Here is an 11,517-nt window from a genome sequence, read left to right as displayed (position 1 = left end):
TCACCAGTGACAGCTTAACAGATCCTCCTTAATCGCGCAGCTGAAATCTAATCGCCTTAATTGGCAGACTCGCGCTCCCTATTGTGAAGGCTGGAATCCGGCTGGCAGTGAGGCGAGTGTACGCGCACACTCGAGTCCGTACCGCGGTAATCTGCGATCGATGGCCGCGTGTACCTTCGCGCTTCCAGCGAGCGCGGATTTTATTGATGAATCAGGGGCGGTGTCTTGAATGCTGACCTGACATACAATGACCTTTTAATTTTCAGTGCTTGTTTACAGTGCAAACTGACTCCATTGAGACCAGCACATGCAAAGGAACTTTTGGAGCAGTGAACTTTTTACATTTTCATTATTATTAATATTTCCATGAGCAACTGTTGGTGACATGACTTTGGACTCTGTAACGTTCTGAATTAAAAAACAAACAAAATACATGAAAATAAAAATGTGCAGAGAATTAATGCAACCACATGCAAGTGAAAGAATTAAGTTAAAGTTACCGGTGCACCAATGTGAATTTTGATGATGAAGCAGAATCAAGAACAGCAGAGCTCTATAGACAATATTAGCAAATCAGTGATGGACTTGGTGTTTTTTTTTAAACAATAAATTTTTTATAGCTTTAGCAGCCAGCAAATATACCATTGGTAGTATTGGTTACAGTTTCAGTGAGCTAAGTAAAAATGTACACCTGTAATGAACCAGTAGTGAATGCCTTTATTGCTACTCTAAATCTCACCATAAAGGATAAGTCACTAATTCAGTTTGGTGCGTACATTCTACTAGGAGCTTGTGATCTCTATAAGTACCAGACTTTTTTTTTTTTTTTAACAGTATGTCACTTTTAACAAGTGATAGAGATTACTATGTAAAACGGAGTCATAGTGGTTGGCAATGTAAAAATTGGTTGGGAGCTTCTTGATAGGGAGCACAGTACAGTACAGTACACGGCAAAGTACTGGCTGGTGGCTCTGCCCCTGACAATTGGCAGTTAATGGTAACTTTGTCCATTGTGTACCTTAAAAACAAAAGTACAGCTAGTATTTACCTTGTCAACCAAGTAGTTGCAAGGTACACAGTGAACAGTATTCATCCATTTGAATTCCAACAGCATAAATTTCAAACAGTGACTGGCTGAGGAGTTGTACCCATGGTAGGACTGAACCTGAATCTCATCTGTAGTCAGAGGCAGAATACAGAATGAAAAAATGGCAAAGCCATTTAATTAATACAATTATGCCCCAGGAACAAATAGAATTTGTTAGGGTAGAATTTTGTAACATACACATTATTTTTAGGGCTATCAAATTAGGATAAAATCAGGACATCCGACCGAAACCTGAACCATTAAAATAAGTCAGCAGTACAGAATCCCATATGTTTGTTTCCACATGTTCCTTTTACATATCAACTCAAGGATGATGATGATAACAACCAATATTGTAGGTAATCCCCTAAACATGACCCTGGTTTCTAGGATGGCTTTTCTGTCCAAAATAAATCCAAATTGGATTACATTTCATTTGCTTTTTTTCTATTATGTACTATTGCACCTTGTTTGATCTTCTTTGCATCTCATTGTTGCAGATCTCATCCAGCTGCTTTTAGTCACTTTCAAACCACATACACTGGTTCCAATATCAGTTGCACATTGTTCTGGAGCAGGTCATCAGTGATCCAAGTATATGAAATGTTTTAGCTGATCACTTGTAGTCTCCACCAGGAATATTTGCAACAGGATGACAACACAGCAGCACAGCATGGGGACAGTTGTCATCCCATATTAAGATATGCTTTAAAAAAGCCCTTCATGGTGGTATCAGCAGATATTATTTTTAAAAACTGCACGTTTAAGTATTGAAAACAACTCTTGTATTTGTTTTATTTTATATTTGACAGATATATTTTAGGGAATAAACTATAACTCTATGTGGATGATTATTTTTCCTCCTCCCTCCTTGCCTCCTCCTCATTGCCAGTGTTCTCTCAATGCTCTCAGCATCCTTTTCTCCTAACTAGGTGGAGCCAGGGCTGCCAGATATCAGAGCTATGAGAGCTGAACAAGTCAACTTATTCAAAGCAGCACCCACTTCAGCAATCAGTGATGCAGGCAGGAGTCCAGGGCTGCAATGCTCTCCTTTAACACCAAAGTACAGGCAATCTGAGAGCAAACAGGGGACCTTCAGCACTGGGCTGGCTTATCCAAAGGATGAAAACAGGATCTTCTTATCATTGTGTCATATAAGAAAAGCTTTGTGCTTACATCAGAAAGGAAAAGTTCTCTCCAGTCATGCCATTGGACATATATACTGGCCAGCTGGGATCCTGCAGTCATGTAATAGAGATCATTCAACACACAGGATGCTATCCTAAAAGGTAAATGCTCAGAGAACCATCATCAGCTGATACTTGCTATGGCTTTGTAGTAGTTGCAAGGGTTTATAGACTACTAGAAAAAGGGTGATTGTATATGCAACTGTATATACATAAAAAGAGATTTTTTTGTTGCAAAACAGCACTGCATATCTCTGCCAAGGATAGATAAATAGATAGATAGACAGATAGACAGACAGACAGACAGATAATAGGTAGGCAGATAGATAGATAGATAATAGGTAGGTAGGTAGATAGATAGATGGATAGATATGAATGTGTGCATGAACCCATAGCAACCTAGAAGTATTTAATGTAGTTGGAAAGGTGAATTCACCTTGGTTGCTCTGGATCAATTAGGTGCTCACTGCTTCTCACCTTATTAAAAAAAGCTCTCAATACTTTAAATATAGTAAAAGTCCATTAAAGTTAAGCTACCCATCTTATATTATGCTGTGCAAATTTTGACAATGATAATATTATGGATTTAATACACATATAGTATTAAAAGTGTCAATATTATTAATAAGGCTTTTAAAGTAGAAAGTGATTATTAATAAAATGCATGCAGTGCTATTTATAATTATTTTTACTGCTTTTTGTCTTTTTTTCATTTGATACTGGCAAATGAGGGGGGTAAAGATAATGAATGCCACTAGAACATATGGTAAGGGAGAGATGCTCTCCAAAGATGATTATGCTTTATGATCCAGTCTCAATGTTGGGATGGTAATCCAACATACACAGAAGTGTTGTGATGTGAAATGTTTCTTAGATACAGCTTGTGTTACCTATAGAAAATCTCTCTGGGTTATACAAACTATAGTAACAACTAATTTTAATGTATGGCAAACTGGCATTGAGGTCATGCATATGGTCAATATTAGAGAAAACACCAGAAATCTGATTCATCTGGTGTAATATTCTTGAATAAAAAATACTTAGACGTGGTTCATATGGTAAAGAAAAACACAATGTATGGAGGTGAATACTGTATAACGCATATAACATAGTATGTATAGCTGTATAACATAGTCCAGGGATTAGGGTCTGTTCAGGGTAATTCACTGTAAACTGCCAATCTAAAGCAACCTCTGGTGTAAACATAGACTTCAGCTGTAAATGGCATCTGAGGATAGCTTTCAGTTCTGCTTATGAAGAATACATGCAAGCTGCTCAAATGTTTCATTTACTGCATTGTGACTGTGATGGCTGTTGGATTCTATAGGTGCTTAATAAAATTAAGGTGGTTCCGTTGCATGGAAACTCTATTATCTGAGCATGACTAGGGGAGTGTAAAGCAGATTATTTTATGTATAGCACATTGAAACAATAAAGAACCATTTATTGCAGCTTATTAAAACAATATAAAAGTGAACATGAACTTTATAATGTTAATCATATACAATTAGGATGAACATTTAACACACTGGTGTCAGATAACATTTTATCAAATCATTTACTTCCATGAACTGTTCTAGAATTTGTATTGCTTGAGTGTCCCTTAAAACTCACCCTACACCCAAGGCAAAAAGGATAAACAGCTGAATCGCTGCAGGGTCAACTTAAATAAATTATACAGACACCGAAGCAGTAAACACCCCAAACTGTTTCTGGTGCCTACAGCCTTAAACATTTTGGTATTTCCACAAAATCACAGACAAAAATGGAACAAAGAATGCAACAATTACCTTCAGACTAGTTTTAACACCTGAACCTTAAATCAGTCATCACCACCCAGTCACATAGAATTTTTTTTATTAGTTTGAGTAAAGTACAGAAGGTAAATTGCCTAATCAGTATTACGACTTTAGTAATCGCCCAAGAAAATGACAGAGTGGAGGCCAACTTGCCCCAACTTGTTAGTAATACCTCTGCCAAGTGTAAAGTTTCAAATCCCTTGGCTCCTACTATGTGCCCTGTAAGTACCAACATGGCAGCCAGATAATTGAAAATTTAGGAATAAACATTTTTGCAATCACAGGCTCTGGGTGGTATTTTGGGAGAATATGTAGCCAGGTTCATTATGGAAAGGTTACTTGGGTGAATAAATAGTGATTACTTGAAAGGTCAAGACATGGGGTCACAATTTGTATTGTGCCAGTAATGTAAATTTGTTCTTTGTGCTTATCCTCAAGGTTATCCTCAAGGTTTATACTCTTAATGTCATAATGTTTTCTGTGGCAGCTAAAGTTGTAACTACATATTATTTAACAGCTTGGCAATACAGTATGTACTACAGAGATCAAGGGTGCTCAATCAACAGTAAAATTTGACAGTAAAAAAATCTTCAGGACATAGAGAGTAGAGGCATTTCTAGCACAGAAGTAGCTTGAACAAGCCTGTATAATGCCATAATATGACACACAGATAGTTCCTACCAGTAAGCTGTATTCATTGAATGCTGAACAGGAATTCATATTGATATATACCATATATACAGGTGCAATGGAGCTATCTATTTCAAATGAATCTGTCATGATGAGTTATTGGACAAATTTTCCTATTCCGTGACTGTCAGTCTGATCCTCTGGTTTCACCAATCAAAAAGTCATTAAATGTGAATATGTTCAGTAGCTACATGACACTTAAAACAACTGGATTATTAAATATTACCAGTGGTACCTTCTTGTCATTAACCCTGGTGTTTTCTGATCGATAATTTACCCCCTTCCCTTTGCTCTCTCGGTCGATCTCTGAGAACCTTTTCTCGTTTCCCTGCACTTGGAGTCCTTTTCATAACCCAACCAACTGGCTTGTTGAATGCACTAGAAAAGGCAGATTACATAATGTATCTGAGCTCTGCTCTAATAAGATATTACAGATAGATCACTCTTGTTTTATCAGATTATTTAGGTCAATGTGCTTTACAATCTGTGTAACCTCAAATTATAAATTGTGTGATAATTTTTTTGTAACGCTTGATCTTGTCTTTTACATTCATGATGGCTGGACATTGATCACACTGTTAGAGTCTATTTTCATTCGGTATTACTGTATTAATGCACTTATATTCTTCCTAATAAAAACCTATAGTCACATATACATCAACTTGTGCATGTAATATTAGGAACTATGACCAGTATCTGACAAAGGGACTTGCCTTGAAAAATGTAGTATAACCTAATAATAACCATAGCCTAAATCACCTTTGTGTGTCTTCTTTATTGTTATCTGTATGTACAGATGTGTAAATACCATTGAAGCAGACCATTGTATATGTTGCGAGGTTAGAAAAACTACAGTTTTTTTCTGCGGGGTGCCAAATGTCTGTGATTTCCATGGTCAGTCTTGGCTGTATAGACTTGTCTCTATCCTGTCTAGACTTGTCAATCCCTTTTTTTTTTTTTACAACTGGCAATATGTATGGCTGTCTATCCTGGATTGTTTTGCAGAATTTTTATGCAAATACTGAAAAGCACTATTTAAAATTCAAAAATGTGTGTGTGCCATAGAGCAGGGATATGTTTTCATTACTTTCCAGACACTCATCGAATTGGCGGTGATAGTTATTTATAATTGTAAGCTGTAAGATTTAGCCTTTGCTAGATATGTGTGTATGTTCAAAAAACATAATTTGTTTCTGTTATACTCTAAAGTGACTATAAGGTATTTATGATCTGAAAAATGATTGTGTCCCTGACCATCGAACATTTTTCTACCCAGAACTAGGAAGCAAAATTAAAGTAATAGAAATGGGCCTTTAAATCAATTGCTGTTAAAATGGTCTGTGGGGGAGTGTGGATTTATTAATATTGCACTCTGCAAAACAAATGAAAAGGAATTTCCATACTTCATACAATAGGTCTCTAGGTGAGAAGTCATTGCAACCTTCTTAAAGACAGAAAACAAACCTTGCACAGGCAAGCAGTCATCTCCATCATTATCTGTACAGAAAGACCAATGAATCAGTTCAAAGATATAAATATGTCTTAAGTATCAGCAGAATTTTTTTTTTGTGACTCAGATGCTTGAAGTACAGCATCCCTTATTCTTGTGATCAGTAAGTTTTTATTACAAATATGGAATCTCATGATAGAAGGATAATAAGGGCACTTGATGTATTTTGAGCCTTCTAATAAATTTTGACATGACCAGGGTAGCTCACACCTTTATCCCTTCCTCCCTTTCCTTTATCCCCCAAAACCCCCCATCCCCGACCTGCTTGCCAAACCACCCCCCAACCTCCAAAAATAGACAAACACATGAATTTGTACTTAAATTTATTGGCAAGCAGCTGTTTATTTTACAATAAATAAAAAATTACCCTCACCCAAAAAATAATTACCCCCCCAAAAAAAGATCAATAATGAACATAAAAAACCTAAACCTTTCAATGAATAAAGCCTAAATTAAAATAACATAAATTAAAATAAACAAAATACCTAGCACTATAACCCCTTTTTTACTAATAAAAAACAATAAACAACAATATCCTTTATCTTAAAAAACCTTCCAACCTCCCTGTTATAAACCCGAACAACCAGGCTGCAGGTCTCAGAAGGCAAAGTCTGCACCCATCAGAGTTTTATGCCACCAACATCTAAACCTTTGCCCCTAGCCACCCAGCACTGCCTCAGGAGCCATGAACTTCAATTAATTTTAAGGAGGGACCCCTCCATAGAGGATCCCTTCTGACAAAATCCACCACTTTTTTAACAAACAGGACCCTTGCCTTCCGAAACCCCAACCTCCCTATTCACTCAAAAACCCCATTTTATGCTAAAAACAGGAGTGAGTGAGCAGGAAACTTTTTATTTCTAAAACAGGGCCTCCCACTTCCATTCACACCTTCTTAACCCTTCTTATGCCCCACTCCCTCCTACCTCTCGCTCAATCACTACTATTACCCCTCCCAATTTCCTATTCCTATTAACCCTTACCCTCCCTTGGCTAACCTCGCACCGTGTCATGCAGGCCCTGCTCCTAATATTCTAATGCCACGGGTCTCTCTATATGGAGCCTATTTTGTAATGTGGTTCATATGCCCAGTGCAGGAACCTATAAATACACAGATTTCAGTTAAATTACACGTCAGTAATAGACAAGTAATGAGCTGGCTATAGGACTACATTACAATTGTGTTGTCTATACATACTTTTTCTCTGGTGCCCCAGGCATTCTGAAACCTGGGTACTATATACAGATACTAACACTTTCAAGTATTACTGGCAACTGGCCCAGTCCTCACATTTATCACAGTTTAATATTGTCTGTTGGCTGTCCAACATAAACCAACAGGAAAAAGCAAAGGTTGAAGGAGCAGTTATTAACACTTCAAAGAAGTTCCCATAAAGACATAAAGCTGCCAAAAAACTTGACAAAATTATTGAAAGTAAAGTGCAGGCACTATTACCTGTCTACATTGTAGTACTTAACAATCTGGTATCTGGTGCTGATGTAATTTAATCAAGAAGAGAAGCAAATTGAAGTTTTCAGGATTTCTTTCTTTCATTTTTTTTTTTTTTTTGCTTTACTTATAACTAAGATTTAGTAAACCAGCTTTTTCCTAACCTTTTACCCTTAAAATGATGTTCAGATCTAAGGGAAGCCATGCATAAACCAATTTATTGAGGGTCTGTGGGTGACCGGTGGAAAGAATGCCACCGATATAGACAACCTAAAAGATCATTAGAGTCATGCAGCTGGCTGTTCCACATGGTTTTGTCCCCAGAACTATGCAGGCATCATCAAACATGAGGTCAATCAACCTCTGTTTAAGGAACCCCAAGCAACTGCTAGAAACCAGAATTTAATTTGATTAGAGCTAATATATAGTCTGTGGATGCAGTTTTGCAACATCATACATTTGTTGTAAAACATGCTCTTGAAAACATGAACCCAGATCTCCAAATGTACATCCTTTTTATTGCTTTAATTGTTTAACTATTCTCAAAACATTTTTTCTCTGTTTAGATGTCCAGAAATGACTAGCACAGTCTAGCACAGAATGGTATGCACAAGAACACAATGGGATTTATTTGTAAAACAGTGAATCTGGTAATCACTGAAACCTTGCTTGTGGAGAATAAATTACTGTCATTAAACACATGGTCCTGAAAGAATCTCCACCAGGGAATGTTTCATTGAATGCCAGATTCACAGCTTTATGAATAGACCCCTAAGAGGGATATTTATAAAGCAGTAAACGTGATCATTCACTGGAGGTAAAAAAATGACTGTCGTTTCAAATACATATACTTGAAAGAATAATGGGCAATGTTTTGGGAATGTTAAATTCACTGCTTTATAATTATACTCCTAGGACACTGTTGACATGCCAGTTCTAAAATATGCCAATTCCTAAGACATTTGCAAGCCAATTCAATAGCTCTTCTATTTCTCAGTTTTCCCATGATGGTTCCTGCTTTTTCCATTCAAACCATTAACCTTACAATAAGCATTGCAATTTCCTGGAATGCAGAGTAACAGAATAATGTAAAGCAATAGGGGTAGTCTAAGTAGATTTGAATCACTCAAACAAAATTGAAAGTAGCAATAGATTATTCTGCTAATAGATACCCTCAGGCAAAATCAAAATTTGGTAATAACTATATAACATGATTTGTTGTTTACCTGTGTCTGCTTCTCTTTCTTCCCTGTTTGTAAGAAAACAAAAAATAATGTTCTATAAAGCTTTTTGCCTGTAGCAAGATATGAAACCTGTCTCAAATACAGCCCCGCTTCTAAACAACTTAATATATATTAATCACAATGCATTTTCATCCAGCACAAAACAAATGCTTTCAATGCTGTACAAGTATTTGCAACAATTATTGCTGTGTCATTTAGAAAATAAAAAACAATTACACCTAATCTGATGTGAGGTAAAGTTACTTGTTAGCTTATTTTGAACCTCATTGGCTGAGCATGGTAGGTGCTAAAACATGTGCCTTTATCCACTATAGGAGGCCTTTTCTAAAGGATCTGATACCTAAAAGAAAATAATTCCTGTCTTTCATTAAGGAACCCACTGAAATGTAGGTGGCCCTATCTCCTGGCGCAGAGTAAGATCATTAAGGCGATGTTATATTAAAGATTCCCCTACTGAGATTCCATCTGTATAGGCAGCATAGGAAATGGTTATTTATATGTTTTCTTTATTTATAAATATTGCATTTGAACATTTTGTGACATTGTTTTCCATGTCACAAAATGTTTTCCACCAGGTTGAACATTAGCTTTACCTATCTGTTTTGACTAAGAAAATCCTGTTGTTTACCAAGCCCTGTAGTGAAAGCTGTATTTGATAGATTTAGAGCAGAGTATCGTTCTCCTCCCTTAGGTGTATGTAAATCTTAACAATGAACTTCTCCTAATTGTTTCTTTTTAATTTGTCAAATATACAATTGCTAGTACTTTATTTCATTAGTTCAAAAAAATACCTTTTGATATTGACAAAAAAATATTGTGAGCTGAAAATGCCCTGTGTTTTCTACAAACCTATCCCTCTCTGTTTTATGGGCAGTAGGAGAAGGGTGGGGTTCTGTGACACTATGTAATTTTTGTTGTGAATAAGTGTTGTTACCCTAAGATTGATATTGTATAACTGGCACTAGGATAAAAGTATACGCTTGAAGCAAAATGTCCAAAAGGGACAGATAGGCAGCAAAAATAAAAATTGGCTTGAAATGTCAGGTTTTGTTGTGTTTTCTCTTTTTAATAGAAATGCTCAGTACATTATGGGTTGTGAATACATCCTGTGTTAAATCTTTATTTGTAAAAGATGTTATATATTTTATAGATAGATAGATAGAGAGAGAGAGAGAGAGAGAGAGACATAATTTAGTAGTTTTAAAACACACAAACTAAAAACGAAATAAATGAAATGGTGCCAAAGCATTATACTTTCAACCTTAAAAGCAACAACAATTAATATGCAGTTCTTTATCCGGATTGCTTCCAAAGAGATTGTTCTCTCTCCTGCACTGCTTGTGATGGGCTGATAATTTTTTTTCTGTTGCTGCTGCTATAAATGAATAAAATATTCCACTGGAAGGACATACAGAACACCCTCCAGTGTAGTATATTCAATAGCAATATGTGAATGATTCACTGTTGGTGTTAAAAGCTTTCAACCTGATGCTAAAACTTTCACTGGTTTTCAATGAGACTGAAAAATTTCTTATGCTTACTCAAGATCACAAGGTTATGTAAATAATATCATTTATGTAAAAAATTAATAGTACTGAAGTAAAAAAAAAAACATTGGAGAACTTAAAAATGCTTTCCTATGTGATGGCTTTATAAAGAAGTTTATTTTAACTTGCGCAAGCAGCAGTGTTTTAACAAGATAATTCCAGATCATTGTTTCTTTCCATTTTATAAAACGCAAAGGTTACACCTGGGTAGAGATGCAGTGCTGGGGATAATTATACTGTTGAAGCCACCAGGGACTATATACTGCTGGGGTAGCCAGTTTTATATTACAGAGGAACCACATTTACTACAGAAAAAAAAGATAACGTCTCTTTATGAATTCTGGCACACACTGATGTGCTCCAGGGTTTAATATTCTATTGTTTGCTCAAGCAGACCTTAGTGACAAGAGGATGGGGGAGACCAATATAAGCTTTATTATTTAGACAGATTCCCCTACAGAAAAGAATGGATATCAAACCAAGTCAGAATCAAAGAAAACTCATGTATATCAATGATATAATTTGTTATGTAAAGCTTCCTAAATACTTTCTCGCCCTATCAAATAATGAAGTTACAAATGAAATTAGGGTTCCATAAAAATATGCTTTTGCCTAATAAAATCTCCTGCCAGTTTTACTTTATGGATATACATTTTCTACCTTTTAGGTCCCTTAAAATTTTTGCTAAAAACACAGCTGTTAGGGGCACAAAATAAATTGTGTAGTTCTGTTTAAATCTGCAATGAATACCTCTAGACCAACCTACTTCAGTCACAGCACCACCCCTTAAATCTAAAGAATTTTGTCTGTTTGAAAGAAAGCTCAATATTTATTACGTGGAGCATTAGATTAAATGTAAAGACATTTTTTAAAGATTTATATGAAGTAGGGAATGGGTAAATGGTTGAATAAAGTGACTCAGACTTCCCCTGGTTGCCTTAAGGATTATCATCTAAACCAGTTTTTATAAACTCTGTCAGGCCAGTTAACGTGTGTGTAGGGG

The 11,517-nt window shown here is 36.0% G+C and overlaps 1 protein-coding gene across 1 annotated transcript in view; it reads left to right on the top strand.

Annotated features, from left to right (window-relative positions):
* The first annotated feature begins 2,075 nt into the window (after window positions 1-2,075).
* SERTM2 (serine rich and transmembrane domain containing 2) overlaps window positions 2,076-11,517 on the top strand; it is a 37,173-nt gene continuing 27,731 nt past the window's right edge. The window contains exon 1 of the mRNA XM_072430955.1: window positions 2,076-2,376. The gene's annotated coding sequence lies outside the window, so the exon portion shown is untranslated. The remainder of the gene's footprint in view (window positions 2,377-11,517) is intronic.

The sequence above is a fragment of the Pyxicephalus adspersus genome, chromosome Z (genome assembly GCF_032062135.1).
Source record: "Pyxicephalus adspersus chromosome Z, UCB_Pads_2.0, whole genome shotgun sequence".
Lineage (NCBI taxonomy): Eukaryota > Metazoa > Chordata > Amphibia > Anura > Pyxicephalidae > Pyxicephalus > Pyxicephalus adspersus.
This window is presented reverse-complemented; position numbering and strand designations above follow the sequence as displayed.